This window comes from Eretmochelys imbricata, chromosome 2, assembly GCF_965152235.1.
Source record: "Eretmochelys imbricata isolate rEreImb1 chromosome 2, rEreImb1.hap1, whole genome shotgun sequence".
In the NCBI taxonomy this organism is placed as follows: domain Eukaryota; kingdom Metazoa; phylum Chordata; order Testudines; family Cheloniidae; genus Eretmochelys; species Eretmochelys imbricata.
In genome coordinates, this window is record NC_135573.1 from 161,464,777 (window position 1) to 161,485,645 (window position 20,869).

The following is a 20,869-nucleotide window of genomic DNA, read 5'->3' on the forward strand; positions in this document are numbered from 1 at the left end:
AACACCGATTCTGGGCTCGGGAAACAAGCACAGACTGGTGGGGCTGCATAGTGTTGCGGGTCTGGGACGATTCCCAGTGGCTGCGAAACTTTCGCATGCGTAAGGGCACTTTCATGGAACTTTGTGACTTGCTTTCCCCTGCCCTGAGGCGCATGAATACCAAGATGAGAGCAGCCCTCACAGTTGAGAAGCAAGTGGCGATAGCCCTGTGGAAGCTGGCAATGCCAGACAGCTACCGGTCAGTTGGGAATCAATTTGGAGTGGGCAAATCTACTGTTGGGGCTGCTGTGATGCAAGTAGCCCACGCAATCAAAGATCTGCTGATATCAAGGGTAGTGACCCTGGGAAATGTGCAGGTCATAGTGGATGGCTTTGCTGCAATGGGATTCCCTAACTGTGGTGGGGCCATAGATGGAACCCATATCCCTATCTTGGCACCGGAGCACCAAGCCGTCGAGTACATAAACTGCAAGGGATACTTTTCGATAGTGCTGCAAGCTCTGGTGGATCACCAGGGACGTTTCACCAACATCAACGTGGGATGGCCGGGAAAGGTACATGACGCTCGCATCTTCAGGAACTCGGGTCTGTTTCAAAAGCTGCAGGAAGGGATTTTATTCCCAGACCAGAAAATAACTGTTGGGGATGTTGAAATGCCTATAGTTATCGTTGGGGACCCAGCCTGCCCCTTAATGCCATGGCTCATGAAGCCATACACAGGCAGCCTGGACAGTAGTCAGGAGCTGTTCAACTACAGGCTGAGCAAGTGCAGAATGGTGGTAGAATGTGCATTTGGACGTTTAAAGGCGCGCTGGCGCAGTTTACTGACTCGCTTAGACCTCAGCGAAACCAATATTCCCTCTGTTATTACTGCTTGCTGTGTGCTCCACAATATCTGTGAGAGTAAGGGGGAGACGTTTATGGCGGGGTGGGAGGTTGAGGCAAATCGCCTGGCTGCTGGTTATGCGCAGCCAGACACCAGGGTGGTTAGAAGAGCACAGGAGGGCGCGGTACGCATCAGAGAAGCTTTGAAAACCAGTTTCATGACTGGCCAGGCTACGGTGTGAAAGTTCTGTTTGTTTCTCCTTGATGAAACCCCCCACCCCTTGGTTCACTCTACTTCCCTGTAAGCTAACCACCCTCCCCTCCTCCCTTCGATCACTGCTTGCAGAGGCAATAAAGTCATTGTTGCTTCACATTCATGCATTCTTTATTCATTCATCACACAAATAGGGGGATGACTACCAAGGTAGCCCAGGAGGGGTGGTGGAGGAGGGAAGGAAAATGCCACACAGCACTTTAAAAGTTTACAACTTTAACATTTATTGAATGCCAGCCTTCTGTTCTTTGGGCAATCCTCTGTGGTGGAGTGGCTGGTTGGCCGGAGGCCCCCCCACCGCGTTCTTGGGCGTCTGGGTGTGGAGGCTATGGAACTTGGGGAGGAGGGCGGTTGGTTACACAGGGGCTGCAGTGGCAGTCTGTGCTCCAGCTGCCTTTGCTGCAGCTCAACCATACACTGGAGCATACTGGTTTGGTCCTCCAGCAGCCTCAGCATTGAATCCGGCCTCCTCTCATCACGCTGCCGCCACATTTGAGCTTCAGCCCTCTCTTCAGCCCGCCACTTACTCTCTTCAGCCCGCCACCTCTCCTCCCGGTCATCTTGTGCTTTCCTGCACTCTGACATTATTTGCCTCCACGCATTCGTCTGTGCTCTCTGTGTGGAAGGACAGCATGAGCTCGGAGAACATTTCATCGTGAGTGCGTTTTTTTTTTTTTTTCTTTCTAAGCTTCACTAGCCTCTGGGAAGGAGAAGATCCTGTGATCATTGAAACACATGCAGCTGGTGGAGAAAAAAAGGGGACAGCGGTATTTAAAAAGACACATTTTATAAAACAGTGGCTACACTCTTTCAGGGTAAACCTTGCTGTTAACATTACATACATAGCACATGTGCTTTCGTTACAAGGTCGCATTTTGCCTCCCCCCACCGCTTGGCTACCCCCTCAACCCTGCCCCCTTCCCGTGGCTAACAGCGGGGAACATTTCTGTTTAGCCACAGGCAAACAGCCCAGCAGGAATGGGCTCCTCTGAGTGTCCCCTGAAGAAAAGCACTCTATTTCAACCAGGTGACCATGAATGATATCTCACTCTCCTGAGGATAACGCAGAGAGATGAAAAAACGGATGTTGTTTGAATGCCAGAAAACATACACTGCAATGCTTTGTTCTACAATGATTCCTGAGTACGTGTTACTGGCCTGGAGTGGTAAAGTGTCCTACCATGAAGGACACAATAAGGCTGCCCTCCCTAGAAACCTTTTGCAAAGGCTTTGGGAGTACATCCAGGAGAACCGCGAATGCCAGGGCAAAGTAATCCTTTCACATGCTTGCTTTTAAACCATGTATAGTATTTTAAAAGGTACACTCACTGGAGGTCCCTTCTCCGCCTGCTGGGTCCAGGAGGCAGCCTTAGGTGGGTTTGGGGGGTACTGGCTCCAGGTCCAGGGTGAGAAACAGTTTCTGGCTGTCGGGAAAACCGGTTTCTCCGCTTGCTTGCTGTGAGCTATCTACAACCTCATCATCATCTTCTTCGTCCCCAAAACCTGCTTCCGTATTGCCTCTGATTCCTTCAATGGAGATGAACAACACGGCTGGGGTAGTGGTGGCTGAACCCCCTAAAATGGCATGCAGCTCATCATAGAAGCGGCATGTTTGGGGCTCTGACCCGGAGCGGCCGTTCGCCTCTCTGGTTTTCTGGTAGGCTTGCCTCACTCCTTCAGTTTTACGCGGCACTGCTTCGGGTCCCTGTTATGGCCTCTGTCCTTCATGCCCTGGGAGATTTTGACAAAGGATTTGGCATTTCGAAAACTGGAACGGAGTTCTGATAGCACGGATTCCTCTCCCCAAACAGCGATCAGATCCCGTACCTCCCGTTTGGTCCATGCTGGAGCTCTTTTGCGATTCTGGGACTCCATCATGGTCACCTCTGCTGATGAGCTCTGCATGGTCACCTGCAGCTTGCCACGCTGGCCAAATAGGAAATGAGATTCAAAAGTTCGCGGTTCTTTTCCTGTATACCTGGCCAGTGCATCTGAGTTGAGAGTGCTGTCCAGAGCGGTCACAATGGAGTACTCTGGGATAGCTCCCAGAGGCCAATACCGTCAAATTGTGTCCACAGTACCCCAAATTCGAGCCGGCAAGGCCGATTTAAGCGCTAATCCACTTGTCAGGGGTGGAGTAAGGAAATCGATTTTAAGAGCCCTTTAAGTCGAAATAAAGGGCTTCATCGTGTGGACGGGTGCAGGTTTACATTGATTTAATGCTGCTAAATTCGACCTAAAGTCCTAGTGTAGACCAGGGCTCAGTTAATTCCAAAACCTCCTCTAATGTCACTTCAATTGGTGACAATTCCTCAGATATGTCATCTACAAAAGACGGCTCAGGTTTGGGAATCTCCCTAACGTCCTCAGCTGTGAAGACTGAAGTGAAGAATTCATTTAGTTTCTCTGCGATGACTTTATCATCTTTAAGTGCTCCTTTCATGTCTCAATCATCCAGGCCCCCGCTGATTGTTTTAGCAGGCTTCTTGCTTCTGATATACTTAAACATTTTTGTTACCTTTTTTGAGTTTTTGGCTAGCTGTTCTTCAAACTCCTTTTTGGCTTTTCTTTATTATATTTTTACATCTAATTTGGCAGTGTTTATGCTCCTTTCTATTTACCTCACTAGGATTTGACTTCCACTTTTTAAAAGATGCCTTTTTATCTCTCACTGGTTCTTTTACATGGTTGTTAAGCCACGGTGTATCTTTTTTAGTTCTTTTACTGTGTTTTTTAATTTGGGGTATACATTTAGGTTGAGTGTCTATTATGGTGTAACAAAACTATAAACTTTCATTTTGTTTATTTCATACCTAATAGTACTACTTCTAGAAGGAGAGAAAAAGAGGCCCTTTTTATTGGCAACTTAATTTTTAAGACTGGTAGAACGACTGGTCAGCCAGTTTGACAGTGATCATTCAGGCTGTGACATTTTAATGATTTAAAAAAAGAACATCTGGAACTTTCAACGGTAATCCGAGGGCATTGTAGGTCTTTCTGTCCAGTCATGTAAGCTGGGGTGTAATAGGGGTTGGAGTCCTTGAAACATAGAAGTACCTTGTTGGGTGAATTGCATTTGTTCCCTCTTAATTTTGCTTGCTGCTATGTTCTATATGTTCTAGAATCTCTTTCCACACTTAATTAAATATTTTAATTTTCTTCCTGTATCTTTTTAATTTCAGTATTTTCATTTGTAGTGTTTTAAATTGTTGTATATTAAATGCAAATTTGTTAAAATACACCATTGCAGGTGTTACTGTCATATAAGTAAAAATTTACAGAAATGTCATTAAATTACCAACTAATATATAATCACTTTATCAATATCCTATTTACAGAATAAAACTTAAAACACCATTCAATAGCTATGTTCTTGGAATACTTTCTAAGAGCTAATTAATTCAGGTGAAGAGGGAAAAAAGTGACTTGATTTTTAGGGGTGTCTATGTGGCTTTTTTGGTGCCCAGTTCTCAAGCTGTCTTGAAGGGGCTGGATTTCAGAAAATACTGAGCACTGACCTTCTGACAGCCAGACCTTTTTAAGATGTGTCAAGTTGGACTCTAAAAAGCTTGAGAAACCCTACTCTGAAACCTAAATCGCTTGTCACTTTTTACGATTGACCAAAACTATATACGAGTCCTACAATCTCAATTGTGAATCATGGCCATCTTTTGTTTCTTTAATCAAAATTTAAGGGTGTGCCCAACTACTTATTACTTAGCCATGTAAATGGAGAAGATTGGGCTGAGGGAGGAAAGACATTGAGAAAATGAGGGACAGCTGTTAAACTAAGCTAGTGATAGTGCATATTAGCTAGAATCTAATTTGGTGTGATTGTCCAGCAAGGGCTAGGAGTGCTGTGGAAAGTAGCACCCTTGACCTTTAGGAGAAAGACTGTTCCATATCTCTCTAATGACTATCTCTAGCTGTATGAAAAACGAGAGGTTCAAGGGGAAGCAGTGTCAGTGCCCGGATATAGGCCTTCTAGGGAAGGAGTCTGCGGTGATTTTGGGTATCTGCCTGTGTACAGCTTATGACTTTAAAAACAGGGTCTGCAGTCTGTTAGATACAGCTCAAATTTTTTTTAATGTGGGATTTGTTTGTCTTTTCTGTTATGATTTACCTTTATGTTGGAGTGGAATTCTAAAGAGTGGTAGCACAGGCCTAATGGTGAAAGGTCCGTAATGTAAGTGGTCTCCCACTGAAATTGAACCACCTTAGACTTTTCAATAGGCTGTTGCCTACCCAGAAGAACTAGTCTGTTCAGGTAGGCTGGTAATTAAGCAACAGATCACATGGCAGGCATTTGATCACCTGATGAGGCTGATCAGGAAATCATCTGAAGGGGATGGAGGTTATAAAAGAGTCTCTTAGCAGCTGTGAGAAAAGAAGAAAATACCATATGAGAAGTCGTGTGCAAGGAGAGAAGTATGTTGGACTAAGAGGACTCTACAGAGTGGCAAAGAAACTGAGGCAGGGAAAATGTGAATAGGGTGTTCAGTATTTTGTCTAGATATCCCATGTTAAGTAAATTGTGTTAGAATCCTGTGTAACGTCTGAGAGTCAGTTTGCTTTCACTATGGCATATCCCTGAAAAGGTAATGTGTGAACTAGAAGGCTCACATCTTCTGTGAGAGTTGGGGGGAAGTACAGTCGCTGCTGGGAAGGCCTGGAGGAAATGGTAGAAGTTTCAGGGCCTAAGTAACTGAACCACAGGGTTCTTGCTGCCAAGAGGAGTGTAGGCATGAGGTCTGCACCTGGAGTGTGTTCCGAGGTCCAAAGCCAAAACGGTGCCTAAACTCTGACCATCTCTAACAAGCTATGGGCATGTGGGATTCAGCAGCCTGGTGATTGTCTAACCAAAGCAGCACGTTCAGATCTGTGAACATAGCCAGAGCAGGAGTTCCCAAACTTTTTGCTGGTACAACCCAATTTTAATTATTTCTTCCTGGGATCCCAGATGGCATGGAGGATGCCATTTTGTAGAGAAAAATGGTGTCCTTCCTGCATTGTGACCTTGCACACACACACTACATGTGAGGTTACACTGTGCAGAACAAAATAGTGTGTGAGGGACACCAGGGATCACCACAACCCCATCTGCTGATGGCATGACCCTATTTATGGTCATGACTCTGTTTGGGAACTACTGAGAGAGGGGTTTTAAGGAGACCAGGTGGAGAGAAATCTTATTGCCCAGAAGAATGGGATGAGTTAAAAGTGATATCCAAGTGAGTATCAGGTTTCCTTGCCTGCCTGATGAGGACAAAATGGGAACAGGCTGAATGACATGCAGAGCAACATTGGCCTGTCACAGGCAAGGGAGACCAGAAGGGCTGAGTGGGGGTGGAGGAAAAAGAATGGAGTGGCTTCAGGGACTAAGCAGTAGAATGAAGCTGTCAGTCAAAGGGGTAGGGGATGGGCCTAATTGGTAGTCACATATACAATATTACGGGGAAAAGGGTTGAAGCTAAGAGGATGTGCACTGCTGAACATGCCTGAGTCTGAACCTCTATTTAATGTGATATCTGTTAGTGTTTTGATCCTGGGGGAGGATGAGAGAAACTAGGTCTGGGCTTTTCAGCTATTCATAGATTCATAGATTCATAGATACTAAGGTCAGAAGGGACCACCATTATGATCATCTAGTCTGACCTCCTGCACAACGCAGGCCACAGAATTTCACCCACCCACTCCTGCGAAAAACATCTCACCTATGTCTGAGCTATTGAAGTCCTCAAATTGTGGTTTAAAGACTTCAAGGAGCAGAGAATCCTCTAGCAAGTGATCCATGCCCCATGCTACAGAGGAAGGTGTTGCATTACTCTGAATGACTTAGTTATTCATCAAAGGGTAAGACTTGAAATTGACATTAAGTTACAAAACAGAAACACATTTAAGCTAGAAGTCAATGCAGAAGGCTATGGTCAAATAGTTCAGTCTGCTAGAAAGGCTAGCAATGGTCGAATTTGTTAACTATGCCAGAGGGTCTTAATAGTAAAATAAACTGTACTTTTATTAGTTGCTGCTGCAAAAGACAGTTTAATGTAATTTTAAGAGGGAAATGGTGTCTTAATTTTTTTTTTTACAGCCTTGCAGTTGAAATCTTAACTGCAGCTGCTGCCAGGGTCAAACAGTTTAATTGAAACCAGTCCTTGACTTGCTATCTGTTATGTAGATATTTTTTTAATAAAAAATCATCGAAGACTGTTGGTATGTAAAAGGGACAAAATGAAAAATGTTTCATCCCTTGAAAATATCCTGCTTTTGGGTGAGGTAAAAATTGTTCTGATTGAGGCTGATGGATTAGTACTGAAGACATTAGGCCAAGTAAGCTGAATGTAAACTGCCCAGAGCAGTGGTTTTCAACTTTTTTTCATTTGCAAACACCTGAAAAACTTTGAATGCAGGAGCAGACTCCTCTGGAAATCTTAGACATAGTCTAAGGTCATAGTCATCATAGCCACAGGTTGAAAACCACTGGTGTAGAGTATGCTAAGGAGTGCAGCATAAACAGTCTTCTCAGAATTTGTGGAAAGCAACATACCCATGAGTTTTCTTTCAAAAAGATGAAGTGTTTTGTGTAACCTGCACTTGAAAAGCTGAGTTTAGAATTAATTCCCTATGTGTACATGCAGCTTAGGTGAAATGCATGGAAGCAGAAAATTTTGTCCACAGAGAGCTCCTTTTCTGCTCTGTAAAATGCAGTATGAGGCGATCCAGTAGCTTGCCACCATCAAATTTAAGACGCTTTGAAGTTTCTCACAGTAAAAACAAAGGAATAAAAATGAGACTGGCACAATTGTCCAACAGAACAGGAATGCTGTCAGGCAGTATTATTTAGTTTTAATGTACTTTTGAGAATGAGACTACAGCTCAGATTGTGACCACGTTTCCTTGCAGATAAGCAAATTGTAAGTCTTAAGCTGCCTATGGAACAGTGATCAGTTTTTCCCAGCCCTAGGAAGACATGAAAGGTAAGGTGAGAGAAATACATACAATTCAAAGCCGATAAAGAACAAGACAAAAGAATGTGTGTGTGGGGGGGGGTGGGAGCAGAAAGAGAGAATTTGCTTAATTCTAGTTTTGTTTTTGGACACCAATCAAATGAATGGAGGCAGTTAACTAGTAGCCAAAAGAAACTGGTCTTAAACTTTGGAAATTCCACCTGTAAAAGACCAGGGGTAATTTTGGTCCCTGGGTTTTGAAGAGAAACTGGGTTTACAGTCAAGTTGCTAAAATTGTTGGTCCTTTTATTCTGGTCAATAAAGCATCTTCTGTGAAGGGAGTTGAGCTTTCTATGAATTTACTATAGAAGCCTTGTTTCAGGTGTTTTTAACCACTCTTGTATTGTCATTCCTTTGTAGGATTTAAAAACAAACAAACAAAAACCTGCAGGTTAATATAGCAGCCAGCGATAGGGAATTGAGACCTGAATTTTGTTCCAAGTTCTGATACTGACTGTGTAACCTCATAGAAAACAGGCCATTTAATCTCCCTGTACTTCATTTCCTCTTCTGTAAAAGTATTTACCTACCTTTGTATTTTGAAACTCTCAGATGAAGAGCTCATTCATTTTATATATATATTATTTAAAAAAAAAAGGAAGTGCCAGAGTTAAGTCTTCCCACCTGGTACATTCCAGTTTCTTGAGGTGACAGATACAATTTCTTGTCCGTTTTCTGCAATTGTTAGGGGTTAACTTTTTCAGGGAACCCTGAAATTGACTAATCTTGTTTTTGAATATCTTTCACTAATCTTTCAAGAGATTCATTGCATAAACTGTAAATTTACAAATTGTGTTATATTAAACAACTTAAATACTCTCTCAGCCTTCTTGGCTGGTAGGAGACGGGCAGAGAGCCAGATGAGAGGGGAGCAAACTGGGTTAAAAGCAGTAAAATCTGAATATTTGTTTTTTCAGAACCTAGGCATTTTTCTGAGAATTAGATAAAACTCAAAATGAAGGGCCTTACCTATATATAACTTGCCTCTAGGGAAAACTGCTTCTTACCACCCATGAGCTAGAGAGCAGGTTATGTTCCAGTTCCCCTTGAAGTCAGTGGGACTCTTTCCACAGACTTCTGTAGGGATTGGATGAGGCCTCCAAAACCTTTTTTTTTTTAATATTTATTGTTCTGGACTATTTCATTTAAACAACAACAAAAAAATCTGGTGCATTTCTTGACTAGTGCTCTAAAGAAATTGCAAGCTTAAATCTTGCAGTTTACGTTACACTTTCTCTCAGTTTCGTAACTTTTCTGCTTGATGAATACTTTGGTACAATACTGACAGTATGTTGCTGTATCTGAGAATGAAGCCAGAAGTCTAATCAATAATAAAGATGACTTGTAGTTTTGAGAGTTTGGGGGAAATGTTTGCAAGAGGATTAGGAGAGGGAAATGCAGAAATTAAAATTTTACTTTTGAAAAATGTATTTAAATCAGTGTGGTGCAGACTAAATGCTTTCTCATTCTGGTATACTAGTTAACTGTGCTATTTAGAACTTTGTATATCATTTCCAAGAATGTTTTTGATTCAGTGAAGTATTCGTTAGAAATATTGTGATGGTAAATATTTAGAAAATCACCTTGGAAAAAGGTATCTGTCCTATAACTTTCTTGTGGGTAAGGGGTTTATATTGGCATACTTATCCAACTCTTTGAAACATCTGTTTCAAATAAGATAATTTAAATTGTAGTACATCTGTTCTGCCTGATGAAGCTTCATAATTGTGTTATAAGGTATATATTTGCATTGTCTCCATTTGAAAACTCAAAAAAACCCCAAAAACCTAGAATTTTGAGGAGAGATGGGAGTACTTAAATTCCTGTATGATTTGTGAGACCTAGAAGGTGGTAAAAGAGAACTGCAAAAGTTTATTGGAAAGGGATAAATGTGTAAAGTCAGCTGCAGCTTAGTTGTCTGTGCCAGGTACCTTTTACTTAGAAAGCAATTTGTTTGTTGGTTTAAATTGTTCCATGATGTACTATATGCCTCCGTCCACTTATCAAAGATTTGATAGAATGCTGTCGTGTAGTCTCATGTCTTAAAGAGAATACTATAAATATCAGTTTAAAAATAGACTTCACAAATTAGTTTTACTTATTTTGAAGTACCACATCCTTGATATTTTTTTCAAATATTTACCAACTCACAAATTGGAAATTCACAAAAAAGTATCCCAGTCTGTATCAATAAAGAAGGTCTGTCTTTTCAGAAGGTGTGGGCCATAGTCTCGTAGTTAGGCTTGTCAGAATTCAATTTTTTATCATTTTGATGGATAATATAAATGTTCATCTTCAAAATGTTTTTTGGTTTTTATCTATTCTAAATTTTCACAGTTGTGGGAAATTATGGGGAAATATACAAAGTAAATATCCTTAAACTAAGTCTTCAAGCAGCATTTTTCTTTTTTTGCCTATATGTAAATTTCAGTTATTGATTGCAATATTTTTTCATCGGTTTGTGTATATCCAGTGAAATCAGTGTTGACTGATGAAAATCTAATCCTTTCAAGACTACACAAAGTTAAGGTTGAGTCTTATACTTAAAGCAGGATTCAACTTCTATGTTCGAAGAGGGAAGAATATCCTCCACAATTATTCTGAGTACACAATTTTCTGAGAATTTTCAGGTAAACCCATTAATTAAAATAAACTTAAATGTGTTCTTGAAGAAATTTGTCACTCAGTGACACCTTTTTGTCCTCTGTGATCTTAAGAATGAAATAAAGCACTCTTCAGTTAGTTGAATATATGGGAAGTTTGAAATCTCATAGGTTACGTTTAAAGAAAGAAGGTTGTCATTATGCTACTTTATTGGTGATTTTTATGTAAGTGTTATGAATGTAATGGACAGGGCAAAGGCAGCACCTTAATTGGGGCTATTGTGATGTGAGGCAATACAACCAATCACCTTCCTCTAGAGCAGGGACGGGCAAACTTTTTTTGGCCTGAGGCCCGCTTTGAGTTTCAGAAATTGAATGGAGGGCCGGTTAGGGGAGGCTGTGCCTCCCCAAACAGCCAGGCGTGGCCCAGCCCCCGCCCTCTATCCGACCCACTTCCCTTCCCCCCCCACTTCTCGCCCCCTGACAGCCCCCCCGGGACTCCTGCCCCATCCAAACCCCCCTGTTCCCGGACCCCTAACTGTCCCCCCACCGCCCCATCCAACCCCCCCCTCTTTCCTGATTGCCCGGGACCCCTGCCCCATCCAACAACTCCTTCTTCCTGACCTCCCCCAGAACCCCGGCCCCTGACCACCCCCCCCGAACTCCCCTGCCCTCTATCCAACCCCCTTCCCTTGCTCCCTGCCTGGAGCACCGGTGGCTGGTGGTGCGGCTGCACCAGGACAGGCAGCCGTGCTGCCCAGCTGGAGCCAGCCACGCAGTGCACAGCACTGGGTCAGGCTGGGCGCTGTAGCTGCGCTGCCCCCAGAAGCTCACAGCCCCGCCTCTCAGAGCATTGCGCTGGTGGCACAGTGAGCTGAGGCTGCGGGGGAGGGGGAACAGCGGAGGAAGGGCTGGGGGCTAGCCTCCCTGGCCAAGGGCTCAGGGGCTGGGCAGAATGGTCCCGCGGGCTGTAGTTTGCCCACCTCTGCTCTAGAGCTAATTTGCATGCTGTAATTCTGTTAGTTGAAATGAGGTAGAGGTATGAGAGGAACTGGACTTGAATATCGAGTTCTTATTAGCAGAGTGGATACAAATGAATGATTAAATTAAAAATGTGATTTTTATTTAAATTTGATTTTTCCAATTAAAGTTTGTTTTAAAAAATCCATTTTAAATGAAGTTTGATATTGACAACCAATGATAAGGCCTAAACTGACTATAATTAAGGCTATGATTTAGTCACGGGTATTTTTAGTAAAAGTCATGGACTGGTCACTGGCAATAAACAGTCATGTCCCATGACCTGTCCATGATTTGTACTATAAATACCCCTGACTAAATTGTAGGTGGTGTGGGGGTGCTCTGGCTGATGCTACTGCTGCTCGGGGGGGGGGGGGGGGGGAGGGGGGCTCTAGCATGCTACCACTGCTGCTTAGGTGCCCCTGGGGTCAGCCGTACCTGCCACTACAGAAGTCCTGGAGGTCCCAGAAAGTCACAGAATTCATGACCTCCATGAAAGACTCATAGCCTTAATTATAATTACAATCATGTAAATTAAATACAAAAAAATAGCATCATCTGTGCTGCAATGTTTCAAAGGTAGTCAAGCCACTGAACTGGTAGAAGTTGCCACTTAAGCACCTGGAACCAGAGTTTGTTGAAAGCAGTAGCCTCTTCTGTGAGTGCATAGAGAATATTTTCCTCATGAAGGTTTATTAAGCTAGTTCGTTCAACACATTTCATTTCAAGTTAAGAAACTATTTGAGAGTTCAAAAAGCAGGAAAGCTTGTTTTCCATTCTATGAATAAAAATAGATGTGAGAGGATGAGATTTACTAGTTCTGAAATCTTGAAAGACCTGGTGACCAGAAACAGTTCAGTTTACTAACTACAGATGTACTTTGTTTAATAAATTCATTTTAAATATAAAACATACTTTGATAAACTTTTTTTATATATACAGCTCAATTAAAGTAGTTTTGTTTAACAAACTTTGAAAATGCTATTTATGCATTCTTATTTAAATTTGAATTTCTATCCAAATATAGCAAGTAAGATCAAGTAAAATATCTAATCTAGTAAATAAGAAACTTGTTAGAAAATGGTGAATAATACACTTATTTAGATTAATTATTTTTAAGTGTGTGTGTATATATATAGGTGTATATACATATGTATATAAGTATTAAAAAAAATGACAGGCAACTGTTGACCCACTGGATCATGGTGTATTAGTAAAAGGTCTAGTCAGGTGCCTGATGAATTATCTTATGGTTGAGAAAAGCAACACAGATTTTTACAAGTTTCACAAATCCATGTGTTGTCTGAGTTGGAGGCCAAGATTACAGCACACTTTTTTCTTCTTTCTTGCTTTGCTTCCATCCTGTGGATCAAAGTTGCTTCATATTGAGCTGCACCCAGTGCCACATGTTCCATCCAGATTGAACAGGATTCTGCAGGCTTCCCCTAGCTGTCTACATTTATGTTGAGCGACTTCTTATCATTTTTGGACATATTGGGGTACCACTGTGACGGGCAACCCTGTTTTTTAAGAGCTGTCTCGAATCTCGCTGTGCAAAATATTCTTGGAGATATTGTCTTCTCCCATTCTCCGACATGACTGAGCCATCGCGACCTTCGCTTCTTGATAGTAGTTTCTAATTGTGTCAATTCTGCGTGCTCCAGCACTTCTCTGTAGGGTAGTTTGTTTTTCCACTGTAATTCAAGAATCTTATGCAGGCATCTCATGTGAAAGCTGTTGAGTCTCCTGACATGCCTAGCATACGTAGTCTTGTTTCTCAAACATGGAGCAGGGATGATGGCATGCAAGTCTGATAGATTTTCATCTTCACCTTAGTTGATAATTTGCTGTTGTTCCATGCATGTTTCTGTAATAGCTTGAAATTCTTAGCTGCTTTTCCGATTCTGCTGTTCAGTTCAGTCTGAAGGTCAAGTTTCCTGCTGATCATAGAACCCAACTAGCAAAAGCTGTTATGACGCCAAGAGATTTACCCTCCGGAGTAATGTCAGGCATTGGTTCTTGCGTCCTTGTACATGATCCATCTTCTTGAAACTGATTGTTAACCTGAAGCTCTTGCATAATGCAGAAGATTTGTCCAAGAGATTTTGCATAAAAGATTCACTGTGGGCAACCACGGTGGTGTCATCTGCAGACAGGAAATCTCTCATAACCAGCTCTGTCACCTTGGTTTTCACTCTAACCCTTTCGATGTTAAGCAAGCCTCCATCTAGTCTGGTTCGAAGATAAATGCCATCATTGCTGTTAATAAATGTGTATATCATTGCTTAAATAAATGTGTGTAGATATTCTGTATCCTTCTGATTAGCAAAAGGAAGAACCAAATTAGAGTGAAGACTGTATTTAGCTGCAAAATCAACATGTTTTAATGGTTACAAACCAATGAGAATCAAAATTTCTTCAGGAAAATAACTAGGTACAAATGCAAATCAACATTAAAATCAATGATCTAAATCAAGTTTTCCTGCTTGCTGATTTTAATAATGTTTAAAATCAGTCCACCCTGGTTCTTTGTAATTCTCTTCTGGTTTCTCATCAGTGAAATCTGAGAAACCATTGGAGTTTCATTCTGTTTCTGTCATAAGTTCATTTTTGTGTTCAAAAGGCTCTATAACAGGTTTTTAACGAATGCTTGAGATTTCATAATTTAAAAGGTGGTATATAGTATCTAATTCCATCATTCTAGAGTGGTAATGTACTTGCAAACTACTTCAGCATGGAAGGTTTTCCTTTTCATTTCCCCCTCAATGTATGGTATTCCCAGTGAACACTTCTTAATTGTAATTGAAATTGTACCCTTTCTAGGTTTGCTTGTGGTGGTTTTGGCTTTCTTTTTGTTCTGTCAGGGTTTGTTTTGGCAGCTGCACAGTGGCTTGTATATAACATCTTAAGACTCAAAAGATGCTAATTTGAAGCAGAGACGATACCCCAACAAATAATGTATCTGGGGTATACTTTCTTATGAAGTTTAAAAAAAATCCCCCAAACCCTGCTTCTTGATAGAATACTCGTGTGTTTCAGAGGTGCAAAAATAGCTTCAAAAATATATTTCAGATAAAGGATTAAAATTCAACCCAGGCAGGAATGATTTATCACTATCTAGAGTCGGAGATGCATTCTAAAAGATGAAAGACAATCACACTCATCCCATATACCACAAATTTGATGAGGACCATTTAGTTTCCTGTTTTTAGAACCCTTTGGTATATTGTGTCTGTTTCTAGTCAGTGGTTTGTACATTAACTGTTACTGATAGCTCTGAACTGCTGGGCTTTAACCCTGATTTAGCATTGCAGTACAGGGAAATTAATGTGTGTCCAGTCTTGTAAAATATAATGCAGACTTTTATAATTCTATTTGCCAGACAAGTAATTTACACTTGACTGGACAGTAAAATATCATTACTTTTTGCATCATGGTAAAGAGAGGGTGAGTTGACTCTTTCTGCATGGGCTGGTAAATTATTCATAATTTTTAGGACTGTTAATATAATTTGATAAGAGGATAATATTGAAGTCTACTCTGTATTAAATTATTTGAAAGTTAGGGTTTGTCCACACTGGCAGTTAACAGCGCTGCAACTTTCTCGCTCAGGGTGTGAACCCCCCCAATTCCCCTCAGCCTGGCAAGTTGTAGCGCTGTAAAACGCCAGTGTAAACAGTGCCCCAGCGTTGCACCTCGTTGTAAACAGTTTACCTTGTTGAGGTGGATGCTTTAGAGCCACGACCACACAAGGCACGTTGCCAGTGTAAACTAGCCCTTAGTATCACTAAAGTCATAGCTACACTGGAAACTTCAAAGCGCTGTCACGGGAGCACTCCTGCGGCAGCGCTTTGAAGTGTGAGTTGGTCGTGAGCTCTGGGAGGGAGCTCTCCTGGTAATCCACCTCCATGAGGGGATTAGCTCCACGGGCTGGATTAGCCTCTCCCCTCCACGGCCGTCAGTGTCCCACACTCTGACAATGCTCCACTTCAGCTGGTGCAAGTGCTCCTGGAGAGAACGCATGAAGGTGTGGACCCACCAGCCGATTGAATTACTGCAGTGGCTGGAGGTAGACCTAAATTAAGTCTACTCCACAATGTGGTGTCCACAAGCCCTTTGTTTTCACAGTTCAAGCTTGTTTAGAAACATGGTTCTGGGAACATTCAGTCTCTAAGCAGCCTTATCGATATTTGCTTAGGGAGGTGTGTGGGGGGGGGGCCACTGGTTTTATGGAGCCGTTCTCTTTTTTAAAATACATTAATTGTCAGCGGAGCTAACTGCACCTAGTGGCTGTTAAGCACTGATCTCTGCTAAGGTTGAAACTGGTCATGGATGGGAGGAAGGGGCCATTCAATCACAGATTCTGTCCTTGCCTGTATTGTTACTGGAATTGTTCACAGAATTGTTGCAGAAAATCAAAACTAAGCCATAAAGATATTTATCTACCCATTTTATGCAGCATTGAAAACTAGTAGTGTGTTTCTGTAAGCACATGACACTAACTGCACTTTCCCCCTCCCTCCTGTGTAACCTTGGGAGACTTCAGATTGTCCTACAATCGCTCAGTCAGAAATGACAGAAAAGTATTTTAGTATGATGGCACCAGACAGTTATACACCATTTCATTTAATGTGCTGTGAATTGTGGGGTCCAGTGCTAAACCTAAAAACATCTTTTGTTTGCTCATCATAGTTAAGAGGGAGGGTTGGCGCACAGCTCAAGGAAACTATAATGTTTGTTAAAAGAACTTGAGGAAATACCTCAAATGGTCTTCTAAGTACCATTTATTTCCAGGACAGGAGATCTCAGAATCATGCATTTAAGAGATAACTAAGGATGTTTGCTGTAGGGTGTCCATCCCCCATTCCAGGCCATGCTCAGTCAAGTGAGAAGTAAAATACAGCCTGTTGGAAAGGAGAACAATGTAGGATTTGATAGAGGGGAGAAAAATCCCTTCTTAAGGAACAAGTGGGTTATGACTTAGTCTAACAGCAATGGTAAATGTCAACAGATGACAATGAGATTAGCCATGATGATACATAGGAAAACTACACTGTGAATCTAGGCAGTGAAGCATCTTATTGGGCTGGAAAAGCAACATGTCTGCTACGAAAGTTAGTTGCCAATTGGTAAATCAGGTGAAGGGATTATTCTCCACCCCACCCCACCATTCCCTCCTCCCAGTCCAGATTCACTGCAATATGATTTGGCTACCCCAGACTGGATCTCTGTTGCCAAAGACAATTGCAAAATATTTCTCTAGAACACACACTATTAAGGTCTGACTGTAGCAGAAGTCCTTGTCCGGTTTTGACCAAGTGAACTACTGAGTTCTCTGTTCTTGGAACTCTCTGACTTTACAGAAAATTACAAGAGAAAAGCAAGTTATACAGATGTTGAGGGAGGAGGCCATTGTTCTTGAAACTTGCCAACATAAGAAAAGCTCCTGTGTCCATATGGTATAAGATGGACATGCTGTCACTGGAATCAGTATTTCACCTGAAACCAGAAAATCTCAACCTTGTTGCTTGGTATTAAAAAGAACAAATGAAGGAAGGTTACTTCCAGAAATTCATTTCCACTCTTACAGGAAAGGTCCACAAATGATACTTATTCAGCAACATGGGTCAAATTTGAGGTAAAAGTGGAGGGACTAGAATAGGGCAGGCAGAAGGGCATAGGTGTCCGTCCCAAAGCTTGGAATTCCTACAAGTACAGTTTACTTGGAACCTGAAGTAAAGCATTCAGATATACTTACCTCAGCAACTTCCTTTTGTGGGGTGGGATCCTTGCCCATACATGTACATTGTATGACTTCACTTAGACATTAGGATAGTCTTAGGGCATATATTGGCTGAATCAACAGTTGATATACAGATAACTACTGCCCTGTTCACCTAAGGAAATTCTTTTCTTACCAGAAGATCTCCTTTCTTCACATTATCGTGTCCACAGATGTAACCCATGCTAATTGAAAGGCAGAATAGTACCTAGGAAAAAGGTTCTTGTGCTCTGCAGAAAGTTCCATTAAAGTTTTATCATGAGGTTCATTAGTTCTGTGAGTAAGCTTACTGTTCACTGAGTTAGTTAAAAAAATAAAAAAACAAGGAGTACTTGTGGCACCTTAGAGACTAACAAATTTATTTGGGCATAAGCTTTCGTGGGCTGAAACCCACTTCATCGGATGCATGGAGTGGAAAATATAATAGGAAGACTGATATATACGCACAGAAAACATGAAAAAATGGGTGTTGCCATACCCACTGTAACAAGACTAATCAATTAAGGTGGACTGTTATCAGCAGGAGGAAAAAAACCTTTTGTAGTGATGATCAGGATGGCTCATTTCAAACAGTTGACAAGAAGGTGTGAGTAACAGTAGGGGGGAAAATTGGCATGGGGAAATAGTTCTTTCTTTTGTGTAATGACCCATCCACTCCTGGACTTTATTCAAGCCTAATTTAATGGTGTCCAGTTTGCAGATTAATTCCAATTCTGCAGTTTCTCGTCGGAGTCTGTTTTTGAAGTTTTTTTTGTTGGAGAATTGCGACTTTTAGGTCTGAAATTGAAGGACCAGGGAGGTTGAAGTGTTCTCCAACTGGTTTTTGAATGTTATAATTCTTGACATCTGATTTGTGTCCATTTATTCTTTTGAGTAGAGATTGTCCGGTTTGGCCAATGTACATGGCAGAGGGGCATTGCTGGCACATGATGGCATATATCACATTGGTAGATGTGCAGGTGAATGAGCCTTTGATGGTGTGGCTGATGTGATTAGGTCCTATGATGATGTCCCTTGAATAGATATGTGGACAGAGTTGGCAACGGGCTTTGTTGCAAGGATAGATTCCTGGGTTAGTGTTTTTGGTGTGTGGTTGCTGGTGAATATTTGCTTCATATGCCAGGTGTATATAGATCTTCCACTCTGTGTGCAGCGGCAGTCAAAAAAGCAAACTGGATGTTAGGAATCATTTAAAAAAGGATAGAGAATAAGACGGAGAATATCTTATTGCCCTTCTATAAATCCATGGTATGCCCACATCTTGAATACTGCGTACAGATGTGGTCCCCTCCTCTCAAAAAAGAGATACTGGCATTAGAAAAGGGCAACTAAAATGATTAGGGGTTTGGAATGGGTCCCATATGGGGAGAGAGTAAAGAGGCTAGGACTTTTCAGCTTGGAAAAGAGGAGACTAAAGGGGGATATGATAGGTATATAAAATCATGAGTGGTGTGGAGAAAGCGAATAAGGAAAAGTTCTTTACTTGTTCCCATAATATAAGAACTAGGGGCCACCAAATGAAATTAATGGGTAGCAGATTTAAAACTAATAAAAGGAAGAAGTTCTTCACTCAGCGCACAGTCAACCTGTGGAACTGCTTGCCTGCGGAGGTTGTGAAGGGTAGGACTATAACAGAATTTAAAAGAGAACTGGATAAATTCATGGAGGTTAAGTCCATTAATGGCTATTAGCCAGGATGGGTAAGGAATGGTGTCCCTAGCCTCTGTTTGTCAGAGGGTGGAGATAGATGGCAGGAGAGAGTTTACTAGATCATTACCTGTTAGGTTCACTCCCTCTGGGGCACCTGGCATCGGCCACTGTGGGCAGACAGGATACTGGGCTGGATGGACCTTTGGTCTGGACCTTATGGCCGTTCTTATGTTCCTACTGTATTTTCCACTGCATGCATCCGATGAAGTGGGTTTTAGCCCACAAAGTCTTATGCCCAAATAAATTTGTTAATCTCTAAGGTACTAAGAGTACTAAAGTACTCTTCCCTCCCCCCCCCCCCCCGATACAGACTAACATGGCTACCACATTTTTTTAAGGGAACTCATTAGTTCAGGTTTTTCAGATGCTAAACTCTGTACGCTTTATTGACTGATGGATATGATCTGCTTTCATCAGCTACTGGGGACTGAAGATCCAGTGTAGGATCTCTGGAACAAAGTTACTTGCATTCTTTAGGCAATAATACAATTTTCTTATCTTTCTCCGTGGTTAGGAAAAGATTAGTTGAATTTGGCAAATAGTTGAATTGAAAATGAAATCCAGCATGTTTCGTACTTTCTTAGGTTTGACGTTTTAGATTAAGTGCATAAAAATCTTGTTTCTTAGATTGGGAGCTGCTTCTACATACAGTCATAAATTACGCTTTCTTGGTTAAAATCTGCAGTTCTTTGTGAATATAAGGCAGGGGTGGGAAAACTACAGCCTGAGGGCCGCATCCGGCCCTCTACATGTTTTAGTCCGGCCCTTGAGCTCCCACCGGGGAGCGGAGTCGGAGACTTGCCCTGCTCTGGGCGGCTCCCAGAAGCAGTAGCCCGTTTCCTCTGTCTCCTACACATCGGGGCAGCCAGGGGGCTCCGCACGCTGCCCCTATCCGAAGCGCAGCTCCCATTGGCCAGGAATCGTGGACGGGGCAGTGCGCAACAGAGCCTTCTGGCTATGCCTATGCATAGGAGCTGGCGGTGGGACATGGTGCTGCTTCTGGGAGCTGCTTGAAGTAGGCGCCACCCAGAGCCTGCACGCTTGACCCCCCCACACACCCTGCCCCAGCCATGATCCCCCTCCGAACCGCTCAGTCCCAGCCTTCCTGTACCACCAAATCCCTCAGCCCCACCCCAGAGCCTGCACCCCCAGCTGGAGCCCTCACCTACTTCCACACCCCAACCCCCAATTTTCTGAGCATTCTTGGCCCACCATACAACTTCCATATTCAGATGTGGCCCTCGGGCCAAAAAGTTTGCCCACCCCTGATATAAGGGCTCTCATCATGAATCTACAAAATTTTAGTTTTAATGTTTACGTTTGCCAGTGGTCTCTGCTTTGGTGAGGCTGAAAGGAACAACAATTCCTCTGGGTCTGAACTGGAATAACTAAATATCTAGAGTAGTAATTTTACACTGGGAACTAGTTACCTCTTAGCACTTGTTTGTTATCATTATACTCTTATTTCTATGCGCAAATACTATATAATTAAAACACTTTCAAATTTTGAAAAATATTTAAATTTATAGCTTTTGGTTTTATAATTTAGTGGTAGACTTAGTTTATCAGATGGGTATTTGGGATATTTGGTCTTTTTTCATAAACTACAACTTAACTGGCAGTCAGAAGCTAGCCAATATTGCTACAG

General features: G+C 42.1%; 1 protein-coding gene across 3 annotated transcripts in view; it reads left to right on the forward strand.

Annotated features, from left to right (window-relative positions):
- Positions 1-20,869, forward strand: part of GALNT1 (polypeptide N-acetylgalactosaminyltransferase 1) — a 198,710-nt gene that overhangs the window by 16,797 nt on the left and 161,044 nt on the right. The window contains exon 2 of one of the 3 annotated variants that reach the window (XM_077810928.1): positions 8,003-8,076. The exons of the other annotated variants lie outside the window; for them this stretch is intronic. The gene's annotated coding sequence lies outside the window, so the exon portion shown is untranslated. The remainder of the gene's footprint in view (positions 1-8,002; positions 8,077-20,869) is intronic. 3 annotated transcript variants of the gene reach the window in all.